The sequence below is a fragment of the Argopecten irradians genome, chromosome 6, assembly GCF_041381155.1.
Source record: "Argopecten irradians isolate NY chromosome 6, Ai_NY, whole genome shotgun sequence".
In the NCBI taxonomy this organism is placed as follows: Eukaryota; Metazoa; Mollusca; class Bivalvia; order Pectinida; family Pectinidae; genus Argopecten; species Argopecten irradians.
Window position 1 is genome coordinate 35,211,817 of NC_091139.1, and position 17,900 is coordinate 35,229,716.

Consider the following 17,900-nt stretch of genomic DNA (forward strand, 5'->3'; position numbering starts at 1 on the left):
TAATATGTACATGGTCATATGACGCCGCCAATTTCTGACGGTTGTGTCACAAACGATATGGTGATATGACGACGACGATATATCACCCATGTTATTTTCACTCGCTTTTGACCAATCCGAATGCAGCATTTATCAATTTTATTGTTACGTCATTAGTTTGTGCACAACGTAATAATCGCAAGGGTAAATAACTCTGTAAAATACAATGGCGGAATAACCTTCAGCAGAACTAGAAGATATGTCTTCCGTAAGTGGAAACGAAGCGTGAAAACAAATGTAATAAATAGAATATTTCTTGTTTCTTGATGAATACCAGTAATACTTCATCTCGTGAGGTGGAAACTTTGATATCCCACTCGTGAAAATATCAAAGTTTCCACCCCATTCGATGAGGTATTACAAGTATTCATCAAGAAACAAGGAATATCCTCCAAGCAATGGTTCCGACGATTGATATATAATAATGCATGATCATTTGGATCATATGGGCCAACAGGATGTACCCACTACCTCCTTTATTGCAAATAGAGCGTCAAAGATCTAATATTTCCGTTCTCTCATTTGACTCACTTTAAGACTTAAGTTGGGCATTCGACCTTAGTTGGGAAGCTCTTGGTTCTTTCCCGACAAAAATGCAAAGTGGTCTATAAACGGTACCGTGACTACTCTTGACGAAGACTAAACATAAAGGGAGTTGGACATGTGCTCCTTGCTGGTATGATATAACCTGCAGAAATGTACTGATCCTTACTATTAACATATAATATATTGTATAATACATAATGAACCTAGCAAACTCCGATCACTTCATTTCCCAATGAAGATGCTTGGTCCCGCCCTGACCTCTGTCCAGAGAGATAATACATTTTGACAGTGTTTGCATTGTGACCTAGTTTTACGCCGCTTCAGTTTTGAATGAGCTTTTTCATGAAATGTTACATGAACTGCTCCGCAGTTCACTTCATTTGCACGAGATTAACTTTCTCCATCAGTCAATGCAAGCAACAAAATTGACAATCAATCCTTAAATGAATGCAACGTCTTACTTTTCAGAAAGAGCGATGCCATTTCGCTCACAAAGTAATTCCGTAGCATTACATACCTACCCGCAAGGGAGGTAACTATGTACTATACTCAGACGGAATTCTTAAGAAGTAATTTATTTTAACGTTAAAGTTCATTTGACGTCCAACTGTGCTAATTAAATGCAAATAAATCACATGAAAAACGGTATAACTGATAATCGAGATATGTATCAACATCGATTACACGACCGCAGTGTTGAAGGTTTTGAAATCTAAAATCTCATTAATATCAAAATCTGAATCGGCAAGAAATAGTCTCAAATGAAGAACCTCTAATGAAATGGTTCACGGAATTTCAATTCGATAACGAAATCAAACACAATTCCAGAAATGTTGAATCTTATTACCATAAATCACTCGTCACATCAATGGTTGTTTGTGTTAAGTTCCTCATTTTCAAATAACAATGATTAAAAAATGCGACAGAAAAAGGAAAACTTTAGATTATTTATTCTGATGTGTAGTGTTATAGGTAATACAAAGCTGTAATTCTACTTCTATGTGTAAATGCCGACATGCAACAGACACATTGTATAAGGATTAATATTATGATTTTTTATGTAATGGGAACAGCATCTAATCTGACTAAACTGGCTTGGAGTGGATACATATAATGACTCATATAATCTTCTGTTTCCAATAATTATAATAAAGGATTATATTCTTCTAGAAACTACTACACCATATTAACACCCCACTTATCACTAAGACACATACATGACACTCAACGAATGGAGATCCTTACAACGCAAAAACAGTTTCAGAAATATTTTGTTGAATGCAATGCTTTAATACTGTAAGCATACAAATAACGTAATATAAGACGGCCTTACCCTTTCAGAAAAATTCCGACATTTTCATATATATATATTTTTATTCAATCACATGGGCAATTTAAGCATGTGGTATATTTAAAATACATGTCTTAATCCAATGAGTAGAAAGGACAAACATACTATTGTAGTATTACTATGGTGTAAACATTATGTAGAAATCTGACAACAGAGAAACCAACAGACGGACTAATTTCTCGCTGCTAGCTTGACGAACCTGTTACTTGTCAATACGGTATAACACCCATGATTCGTTGTATCTGTTGAATTCCCTCAGCACAGACGGATTTAACACCTTTATCTCTCGGCATACGCAACACACAATCTCCAGCAGTCCCAACAACACAATCACAACTGCTCCGACCCATCAGATGCGTTACCCTTCGTCTAAACAATTTGTATTTTACAATCCAGTCACAGTTTTGCGTACAACAGAACATAACCCGAATTGGTTTAGTTGATTTTTGTTTTGTTCTTTTAGAAAACTATCTACATTCCTGAACTGTGGAATTAGTTACCTATTCAATAACCTATGTTAGCATTTTATTTCTATAATTTGGGCTTCGGATGATGTCCCATGTTGTTACTTCCAACCTCCGTCGAGACTGGATTCGGTAGATCTAGGAACAACTTTTAACTGTGCATGTAAAAATCGTGTCTTTTAGTGCAAGCAACGAACCTATATGTTTAGTGTGATTATAAATTGCTTAACGTTCTATTAACCCATAGTCAAATTATATTATGTGTTGCATGTGATGAGTGAGTTGGGCTTTTGGGAGACTGCGGTATGTTCGATGTTTTGATATTCCGGCTCCTTGTAATTTCATGTTACAAAGAAACTACTGTATTTAGCTATGGTAGATTCATGCATAATAAATAGTTAACGAACACATAATGACTTTAATGTAAATATCATTTCAAACTGAAATTAAAAATACACCTGGTAATTCAGAATATTTTCCGGTTTTTTTTTTACAATAATATCCGAGGGTTTAGATGATATAAAATTTCTATTAAAGTCTTTCCCTGATGGTATTCACTACATCTTCATCCTCTATCAAACCAGCCAAGTAGTTTACTTTCTTAACAACATTAACTTCATTTAGCATGTATTAACCGAATTGTCCATAGATAGGAATAGAACATTTCGAACATTGAATACACGTTCAAAACTAATGGTCTCAATACAACATGTAATTCTGATCTACGTAGGAATCGTTACAAAAGGCTCGACACAAGAATGGTTAATGATAAAATCAATAATCAATTGTCTGCTACATGTTTTAATTAAAGAAAACGTTTTCAGATAGATGAATTCAATCTTTTATTCTCTGTGCAGAATTGAATCTACTCTAAACTGATTAAGTGAACTGGTGAGTGGACTTTTATTTTTCAATCTTTTAAATATATGGGTCTCATTGCTTTAAAACTGATCAGCTTAATTACTTGATTATTGATTAGTAAAATTTATAATTTTCTGCTAAACCTGTAATCATATCGTCACTTAAACAAGTAAGTAGGTAAAGAGGAGAGTTCTAAATAATCTACAAAAAGTTAGTAATACAAGAAATGATTTGTCCGTTTCCGCTCTATGTCATCCATACGTGCGCCTGTTATACAATCTAGTTATTCGATATGTTCAATTATGTGGAAGCAATTTTAATTATTCTTAAACAAAATTTTACATTGTGTAAGAAAGCTAGTAATCTTAAACTCTGAATTTATGTTAAACTCTCAATTTAACCGACAGGTCCTGCCTGCCCTGTGTGGTTTCGCCAATCTGACTTCCTTATCATTATTTCTCTTATTGCACCTTCTATAAATAATCAAAGAACTCTCGCTTGTGTAATTCTATTCTCGCACTAGATCAGAACATTCATGATTTCTAACAGTACCTTATTGGATATAAATATTCTGAAATGAAAAAAAAAATGATTGTATTCTCAATTGTAATTGTCCTTTATAACTGCGTACTAACCCCTCTAAGCCTGGTTTGTTCCCTCGTAATAATGTGGCCGGATAAGATGTGCGGTGTGGTATCATTTGGAGCATATGCTTTAGTTAGATAGCACTATAATATTTGCAGAAGCATCATCATCATTACAAGGCGACACAACACGAACATTCACACACGTAACAGAGAAGTCCGTTTCTATATGACATTAGTTGTGAATAAGATGTCAACCTTTATCAACTAAATTTCATTACAAAATAATTTCGCATTCCAAATACAGTTGACCTGCCATGTAGTGCAGAAAGGGCAGAGGAGGATTTCAGTATGTCTGTTTTTATACAAGTATTATCCGCCTCACCCAACTTAAAACTATATAAATCTTATTGAAATGTCTGGTTATAATACTGAAGGATTAACATAGATTTTTATGTTATGGAAATATAAACCGCGAAGTGGTTTATGATGAGAGTAAACTGCGTTATATCTACATAACATAAAAACATCTAGTATTAGTTAATCCTTATAATTCAAATTAATAATTTTAGGATTCTGAATTCAGTTCCGAACTCATTTGCCATGAAATCATTACGTCGCTGCCTCAGCCAATCAGAAGCGACGTTACAATCGGCGAGGCCATTTTTTCCTTTATGGGCTGATGAAGTAATTTTAAGTCAATCGAAATGCTTCTTACAACCAAAATTGAATTATACAAAATAAAAAATCCTAAAAAGACAGGGTTATATTGAGTCATCTTCTCAACGTCAACGACCCTAGCCGATGCCGATACGTAAAACTATTTTCATGATATCGTGTTAATCAAATAAATTTATACCTTTCAAGGAAACACCATAATAAAGAAATGAATGCCTGCTTCAAGCAGCATGTAAAAAGGGAGTCTGGTGATCTGCTTTCCTCGGCAAAATTAATAGTTCGCTTTTGCGTTTTCCCACTCTCCATGTACTTTAGATTCGTTATCTATAACCTTACGTTTCATTTGTAATCTCTATAGATGTCATTTGGACATATATACTGATATAATTATGTTTTCAGACTAGAAACCTTCCCAATTGTGTTGTTTGTTGATAAACAAAACCAAAGCCATTTGCTGTGACGTAATAACTGTAGAGGGACTAGGAAACAAAGAAAACAATAGATAATTACCCGCTTGACAGTTTTTCAGAATATCTCGTGCACTTCTGTAGTTCATGTCGAAGGTTGGCCCTACTCTTTGACTTCATTCCCGAACGATAATCAGTTTATAAAATAAAAAGGCTGATAGAAACAAAACAATATTGGTGAATTCTGGCTCTGTCTCGATTTTAGCCTTGTCAAGGTACATTCTGCTTGCTTTTCTGTGCAGAAAAAAAACTAACAGAACACGGCAAAAACAACACAATCAAAGCAGACCACAAAATAGTCAGCGTTTTTAGCTTCTTTATCAACACTTTTAAATACAAACCTATATGACACTAAAATTAAGTATCACCTATAGTAACAATTGATGTATTCGATGTGTTTGACTTTTGGGCTGAACATTATATCTCGGGGTAGAATTTTTTTTTATACAATTGTTATCAGCGTTCTCCATAGATTTGATCATCTACTTTAGGTCTGCTAATCCAGGATTTATGAGCGCAGCCTAGCGGAGGGCATTGATGCAAAGGCAGGTAATCCAGTCCACGATATCCAGGGGTTACTGTCACTATAGGTATCTCCGTACAATGTCATAGCAAAACTGAAATATTTGTGTACAACAGCGGATATATCAGAAACAGATCTGCTTGTATTTTCGATGTACGAATGACTTTGATCGAATAACTGAAGGCACATTGCTTTGACGTTCGACGTAACTTTTTCGTAATCTTCAACAGAAGGTTATGTAGGTCTCTCGTTAGTTATCTATTCCTCCTGAAATGCCTCCAACTTCAAAAAGTACCGGGGATGAAATGTGGTTTGTCGTCCTTGAAGATTTAGAAGATAATATCATAATTTTGTCGCCTTTTGTGATTATGCAATTGGGTCAGCATCAGAGTCATCAGTCATATCAAAAGGTACCAACATATCTAATGTATACCACATAACAGACAAGGTATGCTGTTATTAGACTAAGTTACGTATATAATATAAACAAATGTATGCTTAAACTACTGCTTGTGGTTTTGCTAAGTAACAAAATTCTATTAAAAACTTTCCAAAACCATAGCTCACTTACAAAGTGAAGTTTAACAATGTAAATTTGCAAAATGTGCTTTATTTTCTAATTTTTCATTATCAGAGACAATATTTTAATGACTGTTTTAAGGCTATTATAGCCAACCCGTTATATTTGTTATAAAATGACACTAAATATAGAGCCTGCACCTGACATATTATCACCTAGGAAATGTTTCTGTCTAGAAACTCCCATGTGTTCTACATCTTACAAGGATATCCCGTAATAAAGACGGCAGCCTAGACAAGACCGGAAGCATCATAGAGACCATCTTGATCTCCCAGGGGATGAATCGGAAGTTCACATTACCATCTAATCGACAAGTACATTCAACAAGAGTCGCCGCCATTCCGTTCTGTCCACATGGTGCCCTGTCGACTTTTCCAAGATAATGGCGGCTGTAATAGTCTGCAGACTTGTAATGATAAGTGTGCTTCCGCTTAGTGATCACAGAGTAGTTGATGACGTATGACTGCACGATGCTCTTGCGAATGTCAACAGACCTAATGGCGGGTCTGACCATAGGGAAAAGGCGACATTATCTTGTCCATCAACGCTTTATCATCGGGAAGGGATGTTAATCCAAGGTAGGTGATAAATCTCTTCAGTAACGACAGCTTACGTTATCTATTAACGGATATAAAATAAATAGTTCCAACTTGCATATTTAATACGATTTCATTGAATAAGAATGCTTCCAGTCTTAATACAAAGATAACACTATGCTGACAAATATCTCGGATCTAAGTGGTACTAGGCCATGGGCTAGGAGGGTCCCACATGCACCCCCCCCCCAAACCTCCGAACTAATATTTTTCTGAACCCTTATGACCCACTGATCACAAATCCAAATGTTAACATTGCATAAGTTGGGATGAACTTCCGGTTATGACGTCATCAAGATGGCCGCCATCTCGAATTTCACTAAAAATTGAAAAATAGTCATAACATTAACATTTTTCAACCGAAGTAGACAAATGAGGTACCAAAATGACCACAATGGAACAACAAATACATATCAGGACCAAAAAATCCAATATATATAGTGATTTCTACGCAGGAAATGAAAAAAATCGGATTTAAAGCTCAAAAATGGTGATTTTTCAGCAAATTTTTGATATTTTGTTCGACGCAGCAAAAATGTTTCCCAACAGCAATCTATTATTTCTAATAAGTTTTTTGACCACTTGTCAATCAGTTTAAGCAACAAAAACAACCAAAACCAATGTTAACATCGTATAAGTTCCGGTTATGACGTCATCAAGATGGCCATCATCTCGAATTTCACTGAAAAATGAAAAATAGTCATAACATTGGCATTTTTCAACTGAAGTAGACAAATGAAGTATCAAAATGACCACAATAGAACAAAAAATACATGTCGTGACCAAATAAGCCAATATATGTAGTGATTTGAACGCAGGAAATGAAAAAAATAATATTTTAAGCTCAAAAATGGTAATTTTTCAGCATTTTTTCATATTTGGCTTGACGCAGCAAAATTGTTTCCCAACAACAAACTGTTATTCACAATCAGTTATTTGACCTCTTATCAATCTGTTAAAACAACAACAACAAAAATATATAGAAATGCAACAGAGATTTGTTATACCATCATTTGGTTTACAAAACATCACCGGATGCGGCATATGATTGTTATTTTTTTCCAAACCGCTAACACTTCAGTTTCCTGGTGTATTGGAATTTCCTGAATATAACATTGGCTATTGACGATTTATATCTTCACAAATTTGAATTTAAAGTTGGCTGAATATCTAAGTGGGACTTCAAAATAATCCATTTTCATGCTCGAAATTTTGTAGACTAGTAGCCTCTCAAACTGAATTATTACAGCAAAACGCTAACTAATAGCTATAGGGTATCAAATTAAAGTTCCGTAAATACCATGACACTTTTCGAAACATATTGTGTCTTTTAGAATGAGCACATCCATTGTTTATTTCCTGTGTATAACGCAAGATATAAGATGGTTACTACAGTGTCACATATTTCTTTCACTAGTTCTTAATGCTAATCATTTTCGTTGTGCGTGCTTTTCTCGCCAGAGTGTCGTCTTCGACCTCGGTGACCTGATGTGACATTACATTACCGGGTTACCATCGTGGTTCTAACTTGTCAACTGTCCATGGTCAGAGTTAAGATCAGAAACATCAGCTTCAGGGATGTGGGAGCTCTTCCTGTTTCCAACCTAGTTTCACCTAGATTCACATATCGTATATGATGTTCCAGACTTCCCCGGCATGATGGAAAAGACACCAGATCAACATTCTGTGGAGGGTTGAGTTGGTTCTCCTTAATTCGTATGAAGCACCATTCCTAATTCTTGTGAACCTCAGTGACCATAGGTGGCACAGGTGGATTCTTTGAGGTCATAAATGAGGTCTGCAGTGAAGTTTCTCTCTTTGCCAAGTCTGGAAAGCACTTTAGAGAACTTTTTACTGGAGAATCTTCAATGGTCTCTTTGCGCATACACCAGATGTGACACAACCAGCACCTTCAAGGGAGTGGGAAAAGTCAGACCAATGAAAAACATTTAACATTTATGCCCTCATTAAAGACCTCGATGATATCACCAGTGCCATTTATGGTTGCACGAGGGTCCACAAGATTGATGAATAGTACTTCATACGAATTATGGAGTTATGTGCTTAAGAGAACCAATTCCACCATTGGAAGAATGTGCATCTGGTGTAATTTCCATTATGCCGGAGAAGTCTGAAACAGCATATACGTACGATATGTTAGAATCTGAAAGAGATCCCACATCCCTGAACCTGTTGTTCCTGATATGAACTCTGGTCATGGATGGGTCATAAAAGGCTAGAACAACACTGGTTATGCAGTGTCACATTTCGACGAATTGAATACTGATATTTCGAGTACTCTGATTCGGACTGCATGTACCAGCTACCAGATATGCCGAGTCTCTTCAGTGGATAGGTCAGTGAGGCGAGAAAGCACGCACAATGATAATGGTTATCATTGAGAACCAGTGAAAGACATATTAGTGATATTGTAGTAACCATATGGCATTTTGCTTATGCTATGCATAGGAAATAAACAATGAATGTGCTCATTTTCAAAGACACAAACGCTTTGGGAACTGTTAATGATATTAACGGAAACACAGGCTTAGCTTAGGTTACATTTGTTACGCTATCAGTAGGTGTTGTGTTATTTTTGAGACGCTGCTAATCTATCAAATTGAGGGTATAACAATAATTCTTTTTTTGCATTTCTATATATTTTTTGTTGTTGTTGTTTTAACAGATTGATAAGAGGTCAAATAACTGATTGTGAATAACAATTTGTTGTTGGGAAACAATTTTGCTGCGTCAAGCCAAATATGAAAAAATGCTGAAAAATTACCATTTTTGAGCTTAAAATATTTTTTTTTTTCATTTCCTGCGTTCAAATCACTACATATATTGGCTTATTTGGTCACGACATGTTTTTGTTGTTCTATTGTGGTCATTTTGATACCTCATTTGTCTACTTCAGTTGAAAAATGCCAATGTTATGACTATTTTTCATTTTTCAGTGAAATTCGAGATGGTGGCCATCTTGATGACGTCATTACCGGAACTTATACGATGTTAACATTGGTTTTGGTTGTTTTTGTTGCTTAAACTGATTGACAAGTAGTCAAAAAACTTATTAGAAATAATAGATTGCTGTTGGGAAACATTTTTGCTGCGTCGAACAAAATGTGAAAAATTTGCTGAAAAATCACCATTTTTGAGCTTTAAATCCGATTTTTTCATTTCCTGCGTAGAAATCACTACGTATATTGGATTTTTTGGTCCTGATATGTATTTGTTGTTCTATTGTGGTCATTTTGGTACCTCATTTGTCTACTTCGGTTGAAAAATGTTAATGTTATGACTATTTTTCAATTTTTAGTGAAATTCTAGATGGCGGCCATCTTGATGACGTCATAACCGGAAGTTCAATCCAACTTATGCAATGTTAACATTTGGATTTGTGATCAGTGGGTCATAAGGGTTCAGAAAAATATTGGTTCGGAGGTTTGGGGGGGGGGTGCATGTGGGACCCTCCTAGCCCATGGCCTATACGCTTCGGTTCGGCTGGTGAAGTATATTACAGACACAATGGATTAATAAATTCTGTGGAATAATCTGTTTTCCTACATTATGTGTTTAGTCTCATTATTGGCATAATATTTCCATTTAAAATTGTGTCTCTTCCTTTATATGACATTGGTTTTATAAAATGTAGCCTATTTTGCCGCTGAAGCACAGAACACTTGATTTTCTGTAATACATCGGTCGCTATTGTCCTTGTTGTAATATTATATGTTTTGCTTTATTACATGTTTATATTGTTCCTATCATATGAAATGGTTTAATTAAGCTTTTATTGATTACATTGCACTATTTGTTGAATTTGTAAACGTTTGATGAACTGGTCATCGCTAACCTTGATCTTTATAATTAGAGGTCCATCAACTGTAATAGACAGGACTGTACATACACACATTCTTAACGGTCTGCACTTCAAAGGTTGACATAAAATCATTTGTTTGATAGATGGGGAAATTAGAGCAGTATGGTTGAGGTGTTTTGGGATTTTACCAGTAACTCTCTGATTCTGCGTTGTTTATTCGAAACCTGAATAAGAAAGTTGTCAAACGCTAACCCTAGATCATTTAAAACTCTGGACTGTTATATGACTTTCATCTAACGCCACAATTGGGCACGTCCTTGCACCACCCTGTCAATTAATAGGACATTAAACATACCAAACCGTATTTGGTAGGTTTTATTATACGACTTCCGCAGAATTAGCATGTCTTTGGGAATGATTATTCTCGTCCTTTCGTTCGGTGAAAAGACTTGCCATGAACTTGTTTCTTTTGTCCTTGCTTCCATCTATGTTTGTGTTTGAGCCAAAATGAAGAAACGCAGACCTTGACACCCATATACAAATAAGCTCTATCTGTTATAGCAAAGAAAAACACACTGTGTATTCAAACAAAGAAAGTTCTCATTACAGAATCAAGAGAAATGTGAAACGATTTCACTGAATAAAATCCAAATCATTTTCTAAGTCACAGTTCCTACAGCGTGTAGAAATTTAAAGACAGGCTGGAACGTCAGAAATACCGCTGTGTCTTTTGAAGCAGATTAAGAACTCCAGCCAAAATTGTTTTTGGCGTCTACGACATACACTTCGCAGAGATGACTGGTCCCATGAGGGCTACACCGTGACTGTCTGTGGATGTTTAAGCAGGTTACAAAAATAAGAACGAATTTCGTTCGACAGAAATAAAGTACTTATGTGAACCGTATAGTTTTCTTATCTATCAAATCTGTCATCTGTAGTAACAATCGATCTGTTCAGTGTGTTTAAATGCACCAACAGAATGTACTCATTATCATTAACCCTTTTCTTGTATATTAAGAAAACATGTTTTTCTTCAAATAATAAAAAAACCTCTATTAATGTTATCTTTTATCATGCACAATCCATTTAAAGTCAAACATTCTCAAAGCACTTTTTTTCTGCGAATCAATTCCTTATTGTATATAAGCCAATGAGAAACAAACGGCGTCCTTGTTTTAATGGAATATTCGTTACAAGGAAGAATGGATTATATAGAAATATGATTTATAATTGATAAAAATCAATATAGAAGGCCACTAGAATCCTTTATTAAAACATATTAAATCTATTAAATCATCCCTTCTATCTTCCTCTATTTTGTAATATATGTAAATTAATTTTGATTTTAAAAAGGAAACATAAAAGAAGTTTGATATTTTGGTAGAGTCGCAAAAGTGATTAGCTTACCGTTAATTTTAGACTTATCATCACCTTCTAAACAATTTGATTAAACTAAACAAAACACTTGATTTTCAAAAAGCTGGTCGTCGTATGTTTTCCGCCATACTGCAGCACACGGCAAAACATAGATATACATTTATACATAAATTACACAGAGACTATGTTATTTTTTTTGTTTCGGAAACGTAGGTGGACCTTAGCAGTTGGGACGTAACGTAAGATATCATATTGTATTATTTTAATATCGAGTGTTTAACTGTTTAAGAAGTTATGATATGTTTGAGTGAGGAGACTATCTTATTTCAGTGGTTCTCTTTTGTAAAAAGTTTGTAATGCCACATATGTTTTTGTTTTGTAACATGTTTGAACATCACTACACCCATTGAAATAATTTATAATGGTATTGCCTATTCCTCCATCATTGTATTTTACAATCAATGTGCCAATAAAATCGATTGAGATGAATTGAAGTATTTGAACAATTATCATCTTATTTCGCCATGATGTAACCCTCATGGGCGAATCATATACGGAGAATTTAGTTCATGAGTGAAGTAGGAATACCCCACCCTGTAAACAGTGGTCATATGTATATTGTTATACTGTGCACAAAAGAATAGCTACATTTTATCGTTTGTGTTCTTTTTGGCCCCAAAATCAGTGGATTTGTTAAACTTTTCACAATGAATTTAATGTTAAACTGGTTCGATTATCATCTACCCCACAGATATGATAGCTGCAGCCGTAGTTGCTGCGGTAACCGTTATAAATATTTTGTCAATACTAGTCATTTTTATACCAATTTAAACATTTTGTCAATACTAGTCTCTTTATAACAATGTAAACATTTTGTCAATACAAGTCTCTTTATACCAATGTAAACATTTTGTCAATACTAGTCATTTTTGTACCAATGTAAACATTTTGTCAATACTAGTCTCTTTATACCAATGTAAACATATTGTCAATACTAGTCTCTTTATACCAATGTAAACATTTTATCAATACTAGTCATTTTTGTACCAATGTAAACATTTTGTCAATACTAGTCTCTTTATACCACTGTAAACATTTTGTCAATACTAGTCTCTTTATACCCATGTAAACATTTTGTCAATACTAGTCATTTTTGTAACAATGTAAACACTTTATCAATACTTGTCATTTTTGTAACAATGTAAACATTTTATCAATACTAGTCATTTTATACCAATGTAAACATTTTGTCAATACTAGTCTCTTTATACCAATGTAAACATTTTATCAATACTAGTCTCTTTATACCAATGTAAACATTTTATCAATACTAATCTCTTTATATATACCAATGTAAACATTTTGTCAATACTAGTCATTTTTGTACCAATGTAAACATTTTGTCAATACTAGTCTCTTTATACCAATGTAAATATTTTGTCAATACTAGTCTCTTTATACCAATGTAAACATTTTATCAATACTAGTCATTTTTGTACCAATTTAAACATTTTGTCAATACTAGTCTCTTTATACCAATGTAATAGAGAATACACGGTTAGTATCTTACAATACAAGGTTTATTTTGGTGCGAGACTTAGGAAAGCCGAGATGACGAGGCTTTGCCGAGTCATCTCGGCTTTCCGTGTCGAGCACCAAAATAAACCTTGTATTGTAAGATACTAACCGTGTATTCTGTTTATCCTGCAACCATTATGGCATTCAAAACGAAAGCAAATTGACAGTTCCTTACTTTGTTTCGCTCGAAGCGAGACGATTCTTTGATGCGGAGGTAAAGATTCATTCACTAACCGAATGAGAGTGCACTCCTTTTTACTGCCGTGGGAAATAAATAAGCGCATTCACAAACAGTCACCGTAAATCTATTCAGTGTGATATATCACTGAAAGAAAATGAAAATACTCAAATAACAATAAATACCCATTAAAGAATTACTTAACAATACATACCTTTGTCATGAGCCAAGAAAAAGACGGCACCGCCATACGAGATTTTCGATATCGTAAAAATGACGTCATTTCGGTGAATGTGACGTCACGTTTTAGCGGGACTGAATGACGTTTCATTCACCGGAAGGTTCAAGTTCTGGGTCAAGTTAGAAAAAGTGCCGTCAGATATGGAACAAATTCACGTGATCGTATTGACGGATAAAGCATATCGTATTGACGGATAAAGCACAAGTTTATCCGGCAGTAGTTATCGGTCAGTATGTGGGACAGTTGCAGGATAAAACATTTTATCAATACTAGTCTCTTTATATATACCAATGTAAACATTTCGTCAATACTAGTCATTTTTGTAACAATGTAAACATTTTATCAATACTTGTCATTTTATACCAATGTAAACATTTTGTCAATACTAGTCATTTTATACCAATTTAAACATTTTATCAATACTAGTCATTTTAAACCAATGTAAACATTTTATCAATACTAGTCTCTTTATACCAATGTAAACATTTTATCAATACTTGTCATTTTTGTAACAATGTAAACATTTTATCAATACTAGTCATTTTATACCAATGTAAACATTTTGTCAATACTAGTCATTTTATACCAATGTAAACATTTTGTCAATACAAGTCATTTTTGTAACAATGTAAACATTTTATCAATACTTGTCATTTTATACCAATGTAAACATTTTGTCAATACTAGTCTCTTTATACCAACGTGAACATTTTGTCAATACTAGTCATTTTATACCAATGTAAACATTTTATCAATACTAGTCATTTTAAACCAATGTAAACATTTTATCAATACTAGTCTCTTTATACCCATGTAAACATTTTGTCAATACTAGTCTCTTGATATATACAAATGTAAACATTTTATCAATACTAGTCATTTTATATATACCAATGTAAACATTTTGTCAATACTAGTCTCTTTATATATACCAATGTAAACATTTTGTAAATACTAGTCTCTTTATACCAATGTAAACATTTTGTCAATACTAGTCATTTTATATATACCAATGTAAACATTTTGTCAATTCTAGTCTCTTTACACCAATGTAAACATTTTGTCAATACTAGTCTCTTTATACCAATGTAAACATTTTATCAATACTAGTCTCTTTATATATACCAATGTAAACATTTTATCAATACTAGTCATTTTATACCAATGTAAACATTTTATCAATACTAGTCTCTTTATACCAATGTAAACATTTTATCAATACTAGTCTCTTTATATATACCAATGTAAACATTTTGTCAATACTAGTCTCTTTATATATACCAATGTAAACATTTTATCAATACTAGTCATTTTATACCAATGTAAACATTTTATCAATACTAGTCATTTTAAACCAATGTAAACATTTTATCAATACTAATCTCTTTATACCCATGTAAACATTTTGTCAATACTAGTCTCTTGATATATACAAATGTAAACATTTTATCAATACTAGTCATTTTATATATACCAATGTAAACATTTTGTCAATACTAGTCTCTTTATATATACCAATGTAAACATTTTGTCAATACTAGTCTCTTTATATATACCAATGTAAACATTTTGTAAATACTAGTCTCTTTATACCAATGTAAACATTTTGTCAATACTAGTCATTTTATATATACCAATGTAAACATTTTGTCAATACTAGTCTCTTTATACCAATGTAAACATTTTATCAATACTAGTCTCTTTATATATACCAATGTAAACATTTAATCAATACTAGTCATTTTATACCAATGTAAACATTTTATCAATACTAGTCTCTTTATACCAATGTAAACATTTTATCAATACTAGTCTCTTTATATATACCAATGTAAACATTTTGTCAATACTAGTCTCTTTATATATACCAATGTAAACATTTTATCAATACTAGTCATTTTAAACCAATGTAAACATTTTATCAATACTAGTCTCTTTATACCCATGTAAACATTTTGTCAATACTAGTCTCTTGATATATACAAATGTAAACATTTTATCAATACTAGTCATTTTATATATACCAATGTAAACATTTTATCAATACTAGTCTCTTTATATATACCAATGTAAACATTTTGTCAATACTAGTCTCTTTATATATACCAATGTAAACATTTTGTCAATACTAGTCATTTTATACCAATGTAAACATTTTGTCAATACTAGTCATTTTATACCAATGTAAACATTTTGTCAATACTAGTCATTTTATACCAATGTAAACATTTTGTCAATACTAGTCTCTTTATACCAATGTAAACATTTTGTCAATACTAGTCTCTTTATATATACCAATGTAAACATTTTATCAATACTAGTCATTTTATATATACCAATGTAAACATTTTATCAATACTAGTCATTTTTGTACAGTGCAAAAATTTTGTCAATACTAGTCATTTTTGAAAAAGTTGTTAATAGTTAACATACAGTAGAATCTTGAACAAACTTTGTATTTCTAGAGATTTTGCTCTATTGTTTCTTACATAAAATTATCGAAAAATATGCCAAAATAAATAAAAGATATTCAAATTAGCTTGATTGTTGCATACAGCCAGTATTTAGGAGGGATTGAATGATAACTATGGTAGATCTGTAATATTTGATAACGTCTATCTTTATTGAAAAAGAATGTGACACAATATTTCAACAGCCTAATTTTGTAACGCATTGTTTAAAAAATGATGCAAGTAATACTTGATGCTAACAACGAGAGAACACTCTTTGCTTGACGATTTGTCACACCATTATTTTTTATGCTGATATGGTAACTATCCCAGCTGTTGTTGTATGGAGAAACAACCTACCACCAACATATTGACTTATTAAGTTGACACAATAACACAACTTCAGATACTTTCACGCTATAAGGGAGCCAACCTTCATAGACAATAGGACCCGGAAAAAAGTACACCCGACCTGAAATTAGAATGCACGTATCTCCATTTACTAGAAAATGATTGTTTCTGAAATGTATACTTGTTTTGTTGTTGAGATGATTATCACTGATTTATAAACTTCTGTCAAAAGTTATTTCCGTCTATGAATTAATTATGATTCAAGAATTTGAGATCAATGTTGTTAATGATAGACAGAATGACGTCGGTAAGATCAATACCAAATCTAACATCTCGTTTTGTACACTAAATCTTGTTAAGATTTTGTTAACTACGGGGAAATCTTTACTGTATAGAACATACTGGTCTTAGTCCGTGATTGTATTTCTGTTAGGAGACAGGGAAAGATTGTATAACTCTATTGATCTTGATTGTAATTTAACATAAAACAAAGATTAAAGACAAAAGCGGACGTTTGATAGATCACGACTGTCATATTACGACACTTACTATCAGTTATTGTATAAAATAAAATATCCGTGAGTAATTTATTTCATGATTTTACGACTTAAAATTTTATCTGAACAGATAAGCCTGTTAATAAGGATAACAATGATATATATAACAAATTTCATTGTTTAATCATCGATGTCGCCATAGCAACCTTTATAACAACATAAGTCAGCAGAATAAATATTAAATTTCTGACGTCATTCAATTCTAAACAATCGTTAATAGTTCTCTATGCAAAACATTTCAAATAGCATAAAGCTTGGATATAATGACATTAAAAAACAGTTAATCCTTGGAACTTACAAAGAAAAAGCAGGTCCTTTCCAATCAACATCATTGATTTTCTTTTTCGAATGTTCAGTAATATCCGCCTAACAGTCATTAAGTAGTGATGAAACTTGTTTTACGTTGTTAACATCGGACGCCATTTATACATTTATGGCCATTTAATCAAGGAAGTGTAAGGATATGGTTTATTAGAAGGAGAGACCATCCTTCGACTATACCTGGAAATTTTCGCCGCTGAAATCACATCCCCGAGAGAGGCGGAAGTATGATAGTACAATGGAATTCAATTTAATGGACAAATTATGTTCTGACCATCTTATACAGTACTAGGAATGTTAGATGTTAAATTTAAAACCATGTCGAAGAGAAAAAA